Below are 17,393 nucleotides of genomic sequence, written 5' to 3'. Positions count from 1 at the left end.
GCATTCAGGGTGCACTGGAAATGTCCTGTTTCCTGGGGTAATGTAAAATCTGCAAGGAAGGCTACTTGCCAGTGACTGACTAACAGGCTTTAGGGCTGCTTGAAGCCATTAGAATAGTGGATAGCAGCTGGCATACAAAGCGGGATTGGGATCAGGCTCAATGGGCATGAGAAGGGTTTTTCTGGATATTGCCTTAGGTGATTGAGAGAATGAGGCCTCTCTGTCTTCCGTGGCTTCAGTGTGAGATGCTGCAACTCATGTCAGCATTTTCCTCTAAGGATGAGTAGGGACGTTTTGGGGGATTACTCTGAGGGTCAGTCAACAAAGTCAATTGCCTTTCAGGCCATATTTTGAACGGTTATACCCAGCCATTGGCACTGAGCTGAAACATGAAAGAGGTTTCTGTAAAGAGCTAAAAAAACAAGAGGTGTTTTGCACTGGCTTTCCCTGCCTTTCCCGCTGTGATCTCTATCCGCTGGCACTCCAGCCATGGCTGATGCAAGGCGTTTTTGTCCCCTTACTTTCAGTATGTGGCTGTGATATCCATTACATCAGACACTAAACACCTATTACACACTCTCTCAGATCCACTCAGTTTCTTCTCCAAGTAAATATGTAGCATGGTTTCTGGCTTGTTTGGGATTTTTTTTTTTTTTTTTTAGAAAACTATATTCAGGATATCTAGTTTTGCATTTGTTTTTGTTACTGACAATTAAGCTAATCCACAGATTTATATGTTACTTTGCTTTTCTTGCAAAAAAAAGCACAATGCTGATATTGCTGCTCTTGCTGTGGTGTTGGGTCTGTCCAGCTGATCACTCCCCTGCCACACCTGCAACCTGCCCTTGGAGGCCCATCTACAATCCATCACCTCCCTGTTGTGCAGGGCGAGGATCCTTCACCCTTTGCCACAACAAAAGAGGATTCAAAGAAAATGGGGATTTGGGAAGGTCTGCCTAGGTGGTGTTTTACTAGCACCTGATTTGTTCAACGTAGATTTCCCAAATTGCGCTCTCAGCAACATTTACAACCTATGTCACTGTTTCGAAGCATGCCCCTATGTTTCTGGAAGAGATGGTATCATAATTCTATTAATGATGTTTGTTTTCTAGAATTTGTAACAATTCATTTATTTCTATTCACACATGAAAATAATTTTGTTGGCTGTTCTCAAAAAATGTACAGCTTATTTTCAAAGTATTATCTCAATTTTTAAATCTTACATGTACATTGCAAAGGTAAGCAGGTAGATGCAGAGAAAAGTTTTTACGTTTTTAAATCCACGTTCCACTCTTATTGGCATTGTTGACATCGCTTGTTTTCCAGATGTATGCTGATGATTTGCAGATGCCTCGGTTGTCATGGCTGCTACATCTGACTGGTATCAGTTCATGAATTATACATTTTATGTAGTGGTGATGTATTAATTTCACACTAGAGTCTGTAAAGATATTATATTTACAGATAAAGCATAATTTTTCACACTTCCAGAAATGAACATTAATTCTTTTCACCTCAGATGGAATCTGAAAGGACTTGTTGCATTTCATAGGAAGAAATATAAATCTGATGCCTATTTGGAAGATGAAGTCCATTAATATACCACTAAAGTTTTACAATTTTTTTCATGATTCTATATTAGTGTAGGAATCCGAAATGTGAATAATTCTCCACAGAAATATGGGGTGCCTTTACTTAAAGAAATCCCGACCTTGAGCCCTCCGCTACTCCATACGATCCCTTTAGAGTCAGTTCTTCCAGGTAAAAATGATTGCACAACTGCAAAGGATTCTGATATTTTATCATTTGTCTCAAGTTGAGAATGAACTGTAATTCATCTTGTTTTGATGAGAAGGATGCATTCACATAACTCTACTTCTACCACTTTACTACATCACACTGTTTTTTTCTTTTCTTAAACAATGAGCTGTGAGGTAACAAAAGTGATGTACATATTAAATAGCACATGATGATAGCATATGACACATTTCTGGCATTTTCAATGTTCCTTATATGCCACCAGTCATATAATCTGACTGTATAAATGAGTGCTGGCTAAATGGCTTCCCCAGTGTAATGCATCTTTAAATCCTAGAGATTTTGAATGCCACTTTTAGGCAGCTCTGCTCCCCAGGGTAATAAGTAGCACTGAGTTGCAACTAGCTAGTATGGCTAATCAAATATTAACAGGATTGATTTGAGGTTATTTTGGTAAGAATAAGCATTGAGTTTGATTTGTATTAAATCTGGGGACATAAAATTCCCAATGTGTGCACTCTGAACAGCTCCCAGAAGTTTATGAATCCCCACACTAATTGCAAATCTCGAAACATAATTAATTTCAGTACAAATTGAAAGTATTCAAATGTTCTGAATGGACATGTTTGATATTTATCACTTTCTAGTTATAATATTCTGGTTATTAGCAAGAGCAATGTCTTGTGATGTAAGCGATCAGCAACCCACTGTGAATATCCAGTACAGGAGTCCTAAAGTAGAGAAATTGCACTGATCTAGATAAAAGATTGATAATTTTTTTTTTTTTTTTTTTTTTTTTAAATTATCGTTATTATTTTATTTATTTTTTTATTTATTTTTGTGACTGGAGAGTATGGGTTTGGTAATCAGTACTGCTTTGTCATGGAGAAGAGTTCATTCTCTTGGTAAAAATTATTTGTAACAACCTCACTTACAAACAGGTAAATTCATCTCTGTCCTTGCTGGTTGTGATACTCTTTTGTAGTGAGCATCCATCATATCTTTGCTGCAACTGGAAATGTATGCTCTTTTGAACGGTAGACTAAGCCCATTAGACCTTTATACCTTTTCTCTGGCTAATTTAACCAGCAAATTTCATTATCAAATATACCTTGCAGTAATACCTCTCAGAAACCCTTACCTCTTCGTCTCTTGTTGACACATTTATAAGTACATAAAGACCTTTCAGTAAGTCTGAATCTTTTCAGGGAAATGGAATTTACTTAATGTGACCATTATAGAAGCATAGAGATAGAGAGCTTTATGTTTTAATCAGTGCATTGCTGCTGTTGCTTCAAAATAATTAATCTGACAGATGAATGCTTTCTAAATGTAATCAAATGCTCCCTCTTTTGCTGAGAGGTATCGGTCCCTAATATGATAAAAAGCTAAAGTTTTGGACAGTAATTGACAAGGAAAATCCTCTTTCTTATCACATATATACTTTATATCACTTATTAGATATTTGCACTTACCTTTTGGTTTAAAGAGATCATACTTCCCAGTCTTCCTTTCTCTCAGCAGGAGTTTTAAGATAAAGGGCTGTTCTAGCTCTTCCTTTTACAAAGATGCTGCACTTTATGTAGAAACCTATTTCAAGTATGCAACAGTTTTCTTGGTCCTGTTAATTTCAGTGTAATAGTGTAAATAGTGTAATAGTGTAATAAATGTTTTTCAGTGTAATATGTGTAAAAAAAGTTTTTCAGTGTAAAATTTCAGTGTAATAGTGTAATAAATGTTTTTCTACACAAGTAAATGTGTCCATACAAATTTCTGGAAGCACTAGTTGTGAATTTATAGTTTGGGTCCACACTGTGAGTTCAGTTGGAGAATTCAACCCTTATTTTATCTTTAAAATGCAATAAATCTTTGAGTGTGATAATTTATCTCAAAATACATTAAAGGGTTAATATCACACTGATAAATTGTCAGTGTGATAATTTATCCTAAACCCATTTTAGGAGTTAATGCAAAATGAAAATAGATTTTAAGTAAAATTTATTTGCCAGTTTTAGACTTTTTGACATAACTCTTTGAAATTCTCAAGCCACATAACCTTAGTGAATATTACTTCTTGGATACATTTGATTTTTTATTTAGAATAAATGCATTTTCCCACATTGTTCTTGTGCTTGCTGAAGCTGAAAGTGTCTGAGGTTGTTATTTTGTGCTATAAAGAAGCTTTATCTTTCCTTATGGCTGCTGCCAGTTACTACTCTTAGTAGCACTGATGTAAGAAGTGGCCATCAGCTGGCCTTTGGAGAAGGATGGATCTACATGTATATGATGAGAGGTAATTTGAAGGTCAGCTGAAGAAGACATGATTGTCTCGAAATGAGGAAAAAATGAAAATTTTGGATAAGAATAGTTGTTTTTTTGTAGGCTTGTGATAATGGAGGCACTGGAAAAGTGACATGCAGCTTCTGAAGAGAAGATGGGTAGAGCTGAAAATGAACTCTATCCGTGAATTGAGTAGGTATTAAATACAGGATACAGCAGAAACTTCTTACCACACTTTGATGTTTATAATGACACAGAGGTACAGTGATCCCTGAAGGTCTATGTCTCAGTAGAAAAGAGTATACCAGTTTCTAGCAGAAAAGGTAGTGACTAAATGGAGACATATGGATATATAAGTAGGTTAAGTCATTAAGCTGCTTAAGAAAATGAATTCCTTTGTGATGCACAGGTAAAGTACTGAACAGTTTTGAGGGACATAGGGTACTGGAAATCTCTCTGAAGGTCCAAGATATTTACAGAAGATAAGCTCTGTAAAAGTACAATGCTTGAGATGGTGGGTAAAGTGTTCATGCTTTAGGTTGATGAATTACATGTCCATGAACCCAATTCCCCCAGCTCAGGAATGCTATTACGCAGAGGGCACATGCAGCTGCCTATGGACCTTTCATTTCTGCGTACTTGAAACACCATCCCTTTGGGTGGTTCTTGCCTCAATACATCTTGACTTTGATTCATGACAGCTCTTTTATGTAGCTAAAAATCTAGTTCCAGAGATCTTTTATTCAAGTGGCTTGGCTCATCTGGCTGTTTTTAATTCCTGAGTATTTAATAATTTTTTTTTTTTTTTTTTTTTTTTTTTTTTTTTTTGGGTGTTTGGGGAATGGGTCAGAGTATGAAATAACTGGCAGTTTTGCTGGCTGGGTATTATAGTAATGTTAATCTTGTGAGTTTGCCAGTCTTCCCTGGCATCTGTGCTTTTTGGTCACTACAAGCATGTGGTTGTTTGTTGGCACATAGCCAAACAGATGAACTTTGCACAATTGCTAAAATGAAGAATGCAAATATTCTGTATAGTTCAGGATCCGATTTTGCTTCTATGACTGTCAATAGGAAATTTGCTGCTGAAAGGAGTCTAGATGATTGTATAGAAAACTTCTCCTCTGCTCTGGAACTGTCTGAGCTTTAATGGGAAGTATTTTTGGAAATCCTATTATTATTTTTTTTTTTATTAATTTGGTCTTGTGCCAAACACATTTTTGCTACGCTTAGTCCAAATAAGTATGAGCATGTGAGAAATCTTCCAAAACACACTTTCCACTACTTGCATTTACCACTACCAGAACTTTGTAATGGGTTATATTTTGTCATTTTTACTCAGTGTGTGTTTACCTATGCTTTTAAAAATCTGAATATGTAAAGTGTTTTGATCCAGCAATCTGTTCATGCGCAGCTGCTAAGTTCAGTGAAAGCTCTGTGGCAAAAGGAATCAAATCTGCAGCAGGCAGTCTTACATTAGGCATCAACAATTCAATAATGTTTTACTGTCTTAAATTGTTCTCCTAGCAGGGTGTGTTCTCCATTCTTATTCCTTCTGGCTGACTCCAAAGCATGCACATCTATGCTCCTGTATTTGAGGACTGTGGTTGCCAATTCCATGATCCAGTGTGGTGAGTGGGAGGGGAAGATCAGTAACAGTTTGATATTTGTTCACCATTACTTCTACAGGGGGAAATGATTTACTTACAAGTCACAAGTTGGAATTCTGCATCCACAGATAATTTATTGATGTCTTTAGAGATGGAAAATAGAACCAAACTACATGTCCTCTTTGCTTCACTAGAACCCGATGAAATTATTGTAGGCTGAGAGCATAATTGTGGTTGAATGGCAAAGAATTCAGATGTTGCTTTCAGGCCCCAGAGTTTATATTAATTCATTTGCATTGCATATATTTTGTTGATTTTCAGGAGTTCTGACACTGCTAAGGATTTAAATATATATATTTTTTTACTCATTAATACTGTATTTTTAACATTCTTTTATTAATTAAATTGCTAAATGCAATGGTATTAATACCTTATGACAGCTGTTCTGCTAAAACTGAGATTAAAGTTAACATCAGAAAAGCATTAGTGGGTTTAATTGTTATTAAAGTGCCAGCCATAGAAACAGAGATGGGGGAGTGAGTAATTGGAGGGTGTGGAGCCAAAACTGAAGGACAGTAACACAAGATGACATTCTTAGCTGATGTGGTGAAACAGATGGTTCTGGCCGAATTCCAGAAGAGCATGAAGTTGTTCCTTTAGCAGCCCTGGCCAGCACACAGGGAGCTCATGTGCTGCAGGGAGACCAAGGGACTCTTCCAACATGCAGTTGTTCCCAAGTGAGTGAGAAAATTCAACTGCACAGGCACCTTTCCTCTTTTCTTCTAGTCACGTTTTATTGTTACAATATGGAGAAGCAAACCTGCATTTTCTCTAATTTAGTAGCTGGGGGGGCCTTCTAGGGAACTTCCCTTGCCTTTGGTAGCAATCATCAGGAGATATTGGGGCAAGGATAGGCTGCACCCAACTCTCAGCTCTACTGCCACTTTTTTCATAATAATAATTTTCTTGATTATTAATGACAATGAATTTATAGTAATGCAACTGCTTGTTAATATTGCATTACTTAACACCTGGTATCCCTTGAATGCAAATTGTTCTACAGTAGAGACTGAGCATTTTCTTTCACATTTTACGAGTGGGCAAAAGGTTAAAAATGTGGATTGTAAAGCTAATTTGCTTATAGAGTGTTTTCAAAACAGTTCACCTGGTTTGGTTATAAGCACTTAGGACAACTGGATATCTTCTGTGAGTAGGGGGTCTTAAAAAGCAAGTGTATACTTAATTCAGCAGGCCTCACCTGCCTCAGCAGTTCATTTGCCAGTCCTCTTGACTCACTGTGAGCTGCACCTGCATGCAGCAATGGAATAAGCACCTCTCTAGCTGCAATAAAAGTAACAGCTTGTTTCATAGCATAAATAAGAATTGTACGGTTTCATTACCTGCACATCATGGTTCAGAGCTTGTAATGTCATACATATGGGCATTTGTTTAGTTATAAATTATAATCATGGCCTTCAGCAATGTTAGCAGAGGGAACATCCTCTATATCTTTGTTTAGAAGGCATTCCTTTGATTGCTTTTAATTGCTTTCCCCTGCAGCTTTGCTTGAAGGTGTATGTGATAAAGGAGCAAATATTGTACTAAACAAGAACAGCTAATGAATGAAGGCAATGTCTATTATGAACTGTGCTGTAAGTAGGCAGCTACTAAATGGAGATGGCTACTAATCAAAGCTGTTTCTGTGCAAAGTGTTGCAGTCTGTAAATCAGATAAGCTTACCCCAAATCTGCCTGTGCTGCTTTATTTATGAGTCAGTTCTAATTTCAAGTGGTCATGGATTGTAATAAATACTTCAGCAACATGGTCCTGTTTCTTTGTGCCAGTGCAAGAATGAAGTTGGAAAGGAAATAAAGTGCGGAAAGGGAGAGGTGGCTCTAGGCCATATTCGCGCTGTTTTTATTGAGAAAGATAGATCCCTATGAGACTTGTAGTGAGTCAGAGAGATTTCAGGATTGCTCTGGCTTGCATTCAGGATTCGTGTAACTTCCATGTGATATTCCAGTGGTAAAAAATGCAGTGAGTGGTGCACCTCAGTTTTGTCTTCCTTGTGCCTGACAAGCCTTTGCCATTGCCCTGTGCCAGAACCTGAAATGGAGCTAGAAAAGAGACAGGCAATGGATCTGTCACTTCCTTTGCTAGTCAAAAGAAGTTTATTGTTACAAAAATGTGTCTCAGAGGCCTGTGAATTACTGCAGCAGTGTAAGGATGCAGATTACCTTTCAGAGCTAAAAGGTGTGTAACTTTGTTATCAGAGATCTATACCTAAAGTAAGGGGAGAGAATGTGTTATAAGGTTGCTATGGGGTATGGAAGCTGGGCAAAAGAGTTTGGGAATGGCAATGACAAATCAGTTCCTAAGAAGTCAGTCCAAATTTCCAGTATCTTGAAGCATTCAGTTTGTCTAAAGTAGGAATATTTTGTAACCTATTTGACACAAATCCACAAAATTCAAGCATTACTTCTGCTGCTTGTAAAAGAACTTGTTCATAGTCTCTCGCCTGTCCCTCATAAACCTCTTTACTTCACAGCTCAGAAATGTAAGCAGTCTCTCACTGCAAAAAGAAATGCTTGCACTTCAAGAGAAAGCTTGCACTTCATTTATATCAATGTGTGATTGGAACTAGTGAATATTGATTGGTGGGGCAAAGGTCTTGTGAACACAAACTTGCCCCCTTAATAGGCATTTATTAATACAGTTTAATTCCCTGGTTCTTACAAAAGCAAAATGCATACAAAGCGTATACAAGTTAACTGAACAGGAGTTAACATTTCTCTTCCCCAACCAATGTGCCATTAATAAATCTCTGATTTTTCTGACAGAGCTACACAAACCTTGACTGTTTTCATTATTAACTTAATTGCTTTTCACTTACAGGTACACGGCCTTTTCCTGTTGGAGGCTAATGCACATTTCCTTGACAGGTAGAATAACCAGAAAGGTTTAAAAATGATGGAATAGCCAATGCAAAGTGAAATGTGAAACCTAGGTTTCAAGGAGACAGACAAACCTTGCAAGATCCAGAATTCTGGTTTCATGTCCTTTGGGGCAGGGTGAGCTGCTTACAAATGTGTATAGAGGCTTACACAGGACAGCTCAGTTTGAATATAGCCTGTAAATATTGCTATGGCATCAGAATTTAATTGTGATAGGCAATAATAATAATTAAAAACAATCATACAAAGCTTAATTAAGAATTTAGTGAGCTACATAACTTGCCAAGCTTGACTGTCAGTGACCTTGTACCTTAGAAATTATTTTGTGAAGCACATCCTAGTATACATAGTAAAGTTTAGGTCCCTTTGATCTAGCTCTGCCGCATGAAATAAAAAACAAACCTTGTTTGTTAGAGGGAGAAGTTGGGAGAGATATTCTGCTGTGCAGTACATTTGATTGCCAGGCTTTCCTTAAAATTGGTTGAAACTTTCTTGCAGTCATGTCTTTCTAGGAATCTTTGAAGTGCAGTTCAGCTCCCCAGTTCAGATTAATTAAAGCGTAAACACTTCTGCATTTACTGACCTGAAAAATATATGTAAAATATCTTGTGGTTTCTTTAGAGCTACACTGTGGTCCAAAGCTTTTCTTTTACCAGATGGAAGGACAAATGACTGGGGAGAATCTGAGAAAGATTCTGGCAAGTGAAGGCCAGTGGTGAGGTTGCTCTCTACAGTTGCAGTGAAGTTTATCTTACATCTCTAGATGATGTATACAACATTGAAATATTATAGAGTGACTCCCACATGCCAAATCTGATTAAACAACAACAACAAAGCAGGAACTACAAAAACAAACAAACAAACAAACGAATGTTGCAATCATTTAAGGAGAACCTAGCAACTCACACTGTGTTTCAGGAAATGGTGTATTTTATGATCTTACACTGCTGCTAGTGCCTTGTTAATTTGGCTATGACTGGTAACTCAACCAAACCTTCTTAATAGTGGGTCCAAAACATTTCCACTGGTGGTTGTGCTGTTGCTAAACAAATACTAAAAGTGTTGGTCCCAGCACTTCCTTATGCCTTGGCAATCTGTGATCAGTGCGTTTTTCCCCCTGGTTATAACCAGCATTGTCATGTTCTGACTTGGTCTGTAATCCCCCTTGAGTCCCTTATAAAACAAGCACATATGGTGCTTGTCAGCATTTTTCTGCCATTCATTAGTCTTGGCTTTCCACCACTGACCCTTCATGTGACATAACCGATTTGGACTTCATGGTGAATCTTCCTGGAAGCCAGCTTGTTCGTAATTGGAACTGGGTGAGCCAGAACAATCTGACAAGCACTCTATTTCTGTCTGAGCAGAAGCTGAATTGCTGTATGATAGACACTCATCCTGTTTTGATAATCCACACATAGAAAGTCAACAGTTTGCTTGCAATCTGACATGTTATATATGGTCTACCATACCTTCTGCAGAGGATTTCAGCAGCAAGGAGAGCAGTAACCAGATCACACACAGCTTTTCACATTTGGCCTTTCCATTTTGTTTCTCTACATTATCCACTGCCTAGCTGTTCTGGTACAACATCTGGGATGCTCTTTGTTGAATAGTTTTCACAAAGTATGTTGCTGGACATTTATTAGTGAGAAGTAAATATTGATTCAAGACCTTCCAATGTTCAGTGATGTACCTGTCAGTCTTTCATAGATGGGATAGTAGATGTGTGCAAGAGAACATTAATTTAGTTCTTGAGATATGGCTCTAGTGATTTTTAATTTTATGCCTGATACACAGACTAAAGAGTGAGCTATTTTGGCTGAGAATCACTTCTATGTCTGCTTTCCATGTGAGGCCACAAAGTACTGCTCCATCTCATGTGTGTGCTTACGTCTCTCAGACTAAGGATGTCAGAACTGGGGATTATCTAGGGAGCGTTGGTTCACATTGCGTCAGCTTGCTTCACAATTCTAACAAAAAACTAGCTCTTCTATTTGCTTCAAACATTTTTATCCATGCAATAGAAAAATATGGTAACTAGAAAAGGAAGTGGATTTGATTTGAAACTCAAATGGAGAGCAACTGATGGAATGCATGGAAGAGAGTGAAAGCAATCATATGAAGAAAAATAAATGCTATGCTGATACAATTAAACTACTCAATATATATACCCGTGCATGCATACATATGTATGTGTATATATGTATGTATGTATAGTAATAAGGAGAAATAAAATAAGGGGCTTTCAAATGAGTAAATAGATGGATGGATGGATTTTTGGTTGGGTTTTACTAAAGTACACAGCATGAATACTAACAGAGAACTTGGAAAATCAAGATAGTGAGAATTTGGGGCATTAATATTTCCCATGATTACATTTTGTCCTCATGGATTCAGATTGTGTGTATGCATTATTATATGGTCTTCCGTGTCCCTGAAGACTGCCCATTTGGTCAAAACCCCTATGTTTTGCAAAACCAGCTTTAACAATCAAGTGTTCCTCATCCAAGCCCTTTGCCATAAGTAGGTCAACCCTACAAAAAGGTCACACAGTATTCCGTAGCCATTTGAGTTTCCCTCACTGGTGCTATGCTGAGGTAGTCTCTTCCCTGCTTCTAGCTCTATTCTTCCTATTCTTTGCTCTGGGTGACTGGCTTTGATATCGTGAAGGTTGGATATTTGCAAATAGCAGCAAATATTGGATAGGAATTAAAAGCAGCAAGAGTGATCAACTCTAAAAACTTGCTTTTGCTATTACTATGGGACTGCCAAGTCACTCAAAATCATTGAAAAGTCTTCCTGGTTTTGCATCAGCAGCTGCCTTTCAGGCTGCATACATTCAAGCTTGTCACTCTATTTTCTAGTGCTATTACTGATTGCTCCCTGTATCGTTTCTCCTTGTATCATTTCTCCCTCTTTAGTTACAGCGGAGATTTTATTAAAGGCTGTTTTTTTTGCCAAGGAGTTTTTATTAAAGGTTGTTTTTCTTGCCCCATCTAAAGGAAAGTCTTTCCAAAGACGGAATTGTTTCCTTCCCAGTAACTGCATTGGCACATATGAATTGTCTAATGCTGAACTGATAGATGAGCTGTCATCAGGGTACAAACCTGTGACTGCTAGAACAAAGGTTGGCAAATTCAAATGGGAAATAAAGTGCAAATTTCTCAACAGCAAGGGAAATTAATAATTGAAACAACTCACCTATGGATCTAGTGAGGAACAGCTGTCTTCCTAAAAGACATGCCCCAGTTCAACAAGAAGTTATTGAGCTCAGTGCAGGAATCAACTGGTGAAATTCTCTGGGCTATGTCTGGCAGAAGTCCAGAGCAGAGGATCCAATGGTATCTGCTGAATCACTAAAGCAAAACCAAACTGCTTCTGAAGGAACAGCAAACAGCTTTCCCCTGTGGATCAGACATCAAAGCAGGGAAATGTAGCATTTGACAAGTGTGCTGTATATGGTAATTAAATTGCTTCTATGCTCATTTACAACTTTCTCTTTCCTCCTCTCAACTGCATTTTTCATCCTATATTTTTCAACTTTTTTTTTTTTTCTTCTGCTCTTTTATCGCTTTCTACTCCAAAGCATTGAAATTGTAGATGAACTTTTGAACTACACAAGGAGTTTGTTTATCTTTAATCAGCAGCATACACAGTAGTATTCCACTACATGGCAGTTTTACAGAGTAGGCACCCCAATATTGCAATGCAAGGAAGGAATCGACAAGTTTTAGTATTAAAAACTGTTTTAAATGTCTCAGAAAAAGAAATCATAACAAATAATCATGACCTAACTCACTTGTCAGGGGAAGCCAAGGGCACATGCCAGCAACTGCAGCATATTCATCAAAGGAAGGTGGGCTGATTTTGAGGAGGTGGCAACAGACCAACTGAGTTTCAACTTGTAAGTGCAGTATTCCACTCCTGCAGGGAACTGCAGCTCACAGCCTTTGCATCCTGCAATCTTGGCTTTTCCTGGCCCAAATGCAGCCATTTGGCACGCATGAGTGCAGGCTAATACAGGTTCTCAAGCAGAAGGACCTCATTCACATTTTGCTACCTCTGTGTTCATATAAAATACCTGAACATTAAGGCTTATTTACTAGAGGTCATTGGTATGGGAACGGAAGCATATTGCTTCGTCTCAGATGTTTCATCTTCTTTTGCTGCCAAAATCTAGGACACACTTTTGGGAAATGTAATATTTATCTGACATTTTTGGGCATATTGAAACACTTTTCCAGTGAGAGCATGGGATCTATTGTGTATGTGCACTGTGAAGGCCTGAAGAATGTACAGTGAATCCACGTGATTAAATGGCTGCATTGCTGCTGATACTCCATACACGTCCTGTGGACATATGTAAGAGTACCCTGCTGCAAGGATCACAGTCCTCCAGGAGATGGGTTCCTTTTTTAGTGTGAAATTATGAAAAAACATGGGGATGTCTGCAGAGCATTCTGCTATAAGCTCTACACACTTTCAGGGTCTGTTTTTTCCTGCTAATTTGTATCCACTTTTCTATTGTCTCATAGGCTGTAAGCTTTTCACAGTATTTTTCTATTCTTTCTATGTCTAATATCAAGGACACCTAATGTATGACTCTGGCTTCTAAGTGCTACACTGATAATTTTAATAATATTTCAGTTACTTTGACAGTGATTAACTGTGCCATGTTATTGGTGCAACCACCAATAACACCAAGTTAACCATATTTGCATCCTGAATCTTCCAAACAGCAAGCTGTAACATAATAGCCTGGAATTTCCCTATCTGAAAATCATTTCCCAGCATTTAATGTATTGTTTAATTAAATGTGAACAGCAAACTTCTTGTTTGGATTGTTAAACCAGGAGAGAATCTGGTTAGTTGTCTTTCTCACTGGAGTCTTTTATGACACTGGGGCAACACAGGAAATTCCTTTTCAGCTATTATATCACAGCCCCAAAGAGTTTCAGAGAAATTATGTCTAGACCTTTTTGGTCTATATATAGTCTCTTCTGGAGGACAACTTCTTAGCCTGTGAACTCTCAAGGTGTATAAAGGGTTCAGTTTGCTTGATGACCAAATCTCCGTTAAAGGTGAAGTTCCCCACACATTGTACTTTCTACAGATATTGTCAACTACTTAATGGCCTTGGGAGACACTCAAATGAAGCATTCAACAAAGCTGTAATGCACAGTATTTTTTTTTTCTTTCTTTTTTTTTTTTTTTTTTTCTAGAGACCTTTTCACTTAAATTATACATTAACTTGTAGTGAAAGCTCAACATAATTAATTGTTTTTGTTTTTTTTTCTAGGCATAGCAAGAGGCTTATATGACTATCACTCTATTTGGAGGAACAAAAGAGTTATTTTTTGTCACTCATGTGCTCCATACACAGGTAAAATAGTGGAGTACTGAATTCCTGTCAGCTGTGATAATGTTGTAGATGCTATTGCATCACAGAATTGGACTTTTTGTATAGCAAATGATAAACAGTCAAGGGAATATATGAGATTATAATGAATTTTCATCATCTCTGCACACATGTGGAGAGTAAGCATGGCTTTGGGCCCTAACTAAGACTTAGAAAAAAATGTTGGTAGGGTTATTTATTTATTTATTTGACAAAAAGAATATTCAAAGGAGATCCAGATATTCTGGTTTAACTGCGAAGAAATGACAGACTGTAATAACCCTAAAACACTACTTAGGAAAAAAGCTGGCTGGCCTGACCTGGCCTCATTAGGAATTCCTCTTGGTCCCTATGATGTAGTCAAGTTAGGTAGGTTTTTGTATTACTCTATGCCTTCCCACATCAAGACACCAGCCAATTATTCCATAGCCGTCCTAATGGGGATCATGGTATGCTCATGTGGTGGCTGTGACTTTCAGGTACATACTTCTGTGATGCTCCAGTGCAGGGACTGGGATATCATTTCTGCAGGAGCAGAGACTGTGCCCACGTGTACACCAGTGAGAGGTAGCCCCAAACAGATCCATCGGTGACACCACTCCAGAGCTGCCAATGTCTGCCAATTTGTGGCTGTGTCCAGTTTATGTGACAGGAAAAATTTAGGAAATATCAGCAGAGTGACCACATAATAGTGATGTATAAGAAATGCATTCATAAATTTTTCAGAGGCTGGCTTTAAATATATATACAGAGTTACTGTTGTATGGCACTTGGTCTCTTGGAAGCTTGATTCACAGATTTCTGTTTAAAGTCCTGAAAAGGAATGAACTATGTTGTGTTCCTCAGGAGAAAGGCCATTCAGCTATATGAAAAAGAGTAGCAAGCTGGAGTTCTGCATAATATTCCCTTAGCTCCATTAAATCTATAATAGTAACATCAAAGTCCTACCTTTAATCTTCTAAATCTGGTCATCATTCTGTTACTTTGACCAGACAGTGTAAATCAAAAGAAGTGCTATAACTGTGCAGTGGAAGGACCTTGAAAAATCTTTATGTTAAAAAAGAAATGTATAGGATTTTTTTGAACCTGAGTCTTCAGCTGCACAAAAAATCAGGGAAAATCAGAATAATTGCCTAGATATTGGCCCTATACTTGTCAGTGTTGACTATGTTTTGTGCAGATTTTATGTGCAAAAGACTATCTTTCCTTCAGAATGAATAAAGACTGCAAAAGCAGAGATTTTTCTGGATGAAAAAAGGTTTCAGGGGTATTTTGGTTTTGCTTGGTAGGAATGGACACAACTCAACACAAGTTATCAGCTGAGAAGTGATTTTCATGTTCTGATTTACTGCCAATGTTGTCCTTACTTTGTCACTTTTCACCAGAATAACTCCATCCATACTAATCTTCAGTAGAAAACTAGACCATATCGTAGCACAACTGCAAGGAATAATTTGACTAAGTTTAATAAATGTATCTTCATGGCATGAGCCTTTTGTGAAAGTAAGACTGTTGACAGAGCTCTGATTCTTGCAGGATTTACCTGTCACCAGCTGGCCCATTGTTAAACACAATTTTGTCTGCCTACATTAAATTCTACTAAACACTGTTTTTCAGGCCTAATTTATTTTTTTCATGGAAGAAAACTTGATACCCAAGAGTACCTGGTAATATTAGGAACCTGTGCCTGGCTCCTAATGCTCTGGCAGTATGCTAACAATATGCACGACTGAAATGTCAGCACTTAACAGTAACTCAAAAAGAGCTAAGGCAAAGTTGTTCCTGGTCAGGATTCAGCAAAGTCATGTAGGCACCTAGCTCTGACATGAACAGATCTGTTATTAGGTTAGACATGTAGCTTAGTGGGTGTAAATGTTTTCTAAAGGAGTTGCTTTTCACGTGGATGAACAAAAGTCCTATAATTTGGCCAGTGGTCAAATGGCCCAGAGACCTGGGAGCCAGAAGACTTTGCCTCCAATGTCTCTCTTTTTTTTTTTTTTTTTTTTTTTTTTTTTTTTTTTCCCCCACTGGGGTAGGAAAAAAAAAAGAATTTAGCTGTGAAAAACTGGGTAAGAAGTAGGGCCTTGCTGAAAGTGACATATTACATCTGAACAGTTGCACTCTTGGATAAACAGAAATTACAGAGTAAATGACAAAATGCAGAGAAATAAGATCCAAATTGAAGTGTGGAAATTGTGAACCGTAGAAGTGATTACTTTTAAAAATAGCTTTAAATGTGTATTTGTTCTTTGAGTTTCACTATAAATTGTAATGAAGTACCTCTAAGTTCAGATGTGAATGGGGCCAAATCTTGGAGTTGTTATTTGGACAAACAGAAAACACTTAAAAAATCAATCTTCCAACTGAAAATAATTGTGTTTTGACTCCCTAAAGATGGCAGGGGTGGGTCTGATTATCATAGTATTCTGCTGCCTATTTATTGTACTAAGCATCTGCTATAACCTTTTGGACCTTCCTTGTCATTCATGCTTGATATAAACTAAAACTACACAAAAAATAGTGGATTTTAAAAATCTCATACATTCTGTCTGTAATTATCCTGGTGGCATGGTATGACCTGCTGATTCAGTTCTTATTGAGATGAATATGAGCTGTTAGTAGACCAAGGTTCAGTGAATACATTAAATCTTGAGGCTCCAATCAATCACCCACTTCCTCATGGCAGAGTCTAGGATGTCTGGAAAATAAGAAGTATCAGAGGTGATTAGAAGAGACCTCCTTACATGCAAAAAGTCTTAGAAAAGTTGAATCTCAAGTTTGGATTCACTTTTCCTGAGGACTTACTAAGTTTGACTTTTGTTTTTTACTTTTACAGAGACACACAGGAGAGCAGAGTGTTTCACCGACTCTTTCCCGGTGAGCCAGTGTGCTAAGCAGGGACTGGCTAAGATGTGACACTTTGATACAGCCTGCTTTGGCTGCTCCATGGGGTGACTAATACATAGCAGCCTTGTCCAAACAGGAGTTGAGCACCTCTATTTCTTGCCTGAATCCACTTTGCAAGTGGGGCTCAGCATGGGGAATCTGTCACTTCCCTGCAAGCAACTTCAGAAAGGAAAGGCAGAAAAGGAAGAACAGTCACTTTGGACTAAATTTTAAAGGCAATGCTTTTACCCTTCCTAGGGAATTGGTCAAGTGGCTCTTGATACTATTTTTTCTCTCGGATGTCTGACCCAGTGGTAGAAACGGTTTTCTTAATATTCAATGGTATTGTTTCCACTGTGTGCACTCCAGTGACCATCATGATTGATGCTATTAGGGAGCAGAGGAGCACACAGTAACATATGAATGGTAGTGCACTCCTTGCCTTGTTTCAATCATTTCACTCATATTTTTCACATAGTATTTTTTTCCTTGAAGTTTACCATGTGT

This window comes from Aythya ferina (assembly GCF_964211825.1).
Source record: "Aythya ferina genome assembly, chromosome: 10".
In the NCBI taxonomy this organism is placed as follows: domain Eukaryota; kingdom Metazoa; phylum Chordata; class Aves; order Anseriformes; family Anatidae; genus Aythya; species Aythya ferina.
This window is presented reverse-complemented; position numbering follows the sequence as displayed.